We start from the raw sequence: 1733 nt of genomic DNA on the forward strand, positions 1-1733 counted from the left end.
ACTGATAAACAGCACAATAAGTTTCCAAGAGCTTTTGTGCTTCTGAAGGGTTATGGAGCATTTTCCCCCGCTGTCCCTGTGTTCAGTTTTCTTATTTTTTTTTCTGTTCACCAGTTTCTAGGTCAAGGGCTCCCCCTATGGCAGACTGCCAGTTGTAACCCAGTCTCACATAATTCAGCACAATAAATCAAGCCTGCAGCCCTACCCTAGCAACCTGAACTTGACACATAGTGTAGGCACACACTTTATTACTCGTAACTGCTAATAGATAAAGAATGTGTGTGTGTGTGTGTGTGTGTGTGTGTGTGTGTGTGTGTGTGTGTGTGTGTGTGTGTGTGTATTTACAATGCATGTCTTTCTCCTTGCCCTCTGGCGAGTTGCATAATGTGGTTGCTCACCGTCTGGTTGAGTAACTGGTTTAACTTACGACTGGATTCTCTTCAGGGAATTTGTGAGTGCTTATGTCAGATGTTTGTTGAACAATAGGTAAATAAACAAGAGGCAGATTGAATCCAGTGTGATTACTTGGGCCGTTCTATGAGGCGGGTGTATTTTTTGAATTTTAAACGGTTTTCTTTTTTTTCTTTTTTTTTTTTTTTGTATATTTTATGATTTTTAAACAATTCTTTTAACATTGATACTATAATCAGAAATGTTTCTTTGGAGTCATGACTACTGAAAATTCAACTTCAGGCCATCACAGGAATATTTATATTTGTAATAATTACATTTGAAAACATATTAGGATAGAAAATAGTTATTTTACATGATATTAATAGTACACATAAAAGTCTACATCTAGACAAATATTACTATTTTACTATTTTTATATCAGGAGAGTTTGACTCCTAACCCTAGGGTTATGGGTTCAAGTCTTGAGCTGGCAACACCACGACTTAGGTGCCCTTGAGCAAGTCATCGACCCCCAACTGCTCCCGGGCACCACAGCATAAATGGCTGCCCACTGCTCCGGGTGTGTGTTCACAGTGTGTGTGTGTCTGTGTGTTCACTGCTGTGTGTGTGTGTGTGTGTGTGTGTGTGTTCACTGCTGTGTGTGTGTGTGTGCACTTTGTATGGGTTAAATGCAGAGTACGAATTCTGAGTATGGGTAACCATACTTGGCTGAATGTCACATCACTTTCACTTTCAAATGTTTGAATGTCTGTCTTAAATACGTATGGCATATAGCATTGAAAATACAATTTTAATCCTTTTTTTTAACACCTTTTATTTCAATAAATTTATCCATAAATCTGGATTATAGAGGCAGATCATGATGAAAAAAGTAAGCATGAAAATAAGAGTTTTGTTTGTATTGAAAATAAACAACACAGTAAAAGTTGCAATCAGCTATTCACTGTTAAAGTCATTTTTTTTCTCATGTTCCCATTTAGGCCCTTTATGAGGATGAAGCATCTGTGAGACAGAGAGCAGAGAATAAACAAGGCTTGGAACTACAGCTGAGCGCAATGAAGAGATGTGGACTGACACTGTCCTCGCAGAGGTCACACACAGACATGCTCGCTCACACGCGCACACACACTACTGCTCCCCTGAGATGTACAGTTAATGTGTGTGAATGCCATCTGAACAACTACCGATTCTTTCAAGCCCCTGTCAGGCCTGTTCTCACCAGTTGCTTTCCCTTCTCCCCCAGAGACTCCTGACATTCTGCTGTGTACTTGTGTCCAGTCAGCCGTTCACCTCACACTCACCTTAAACCACACACACAC

This window comes from Carassius carassius, chromosome 25, assembly GCF_963082965.1.
Source record: "Carassius carassius chromosome 25, fCarCar2.1, whole genome shotgun sequence".
Classification (NCBI taxonomy): Eukaryota; Metazoa; Chordata; class Actinopteri; order Cypriniformes; family Cyprinidae; genus Carassius; species Carassius carassius.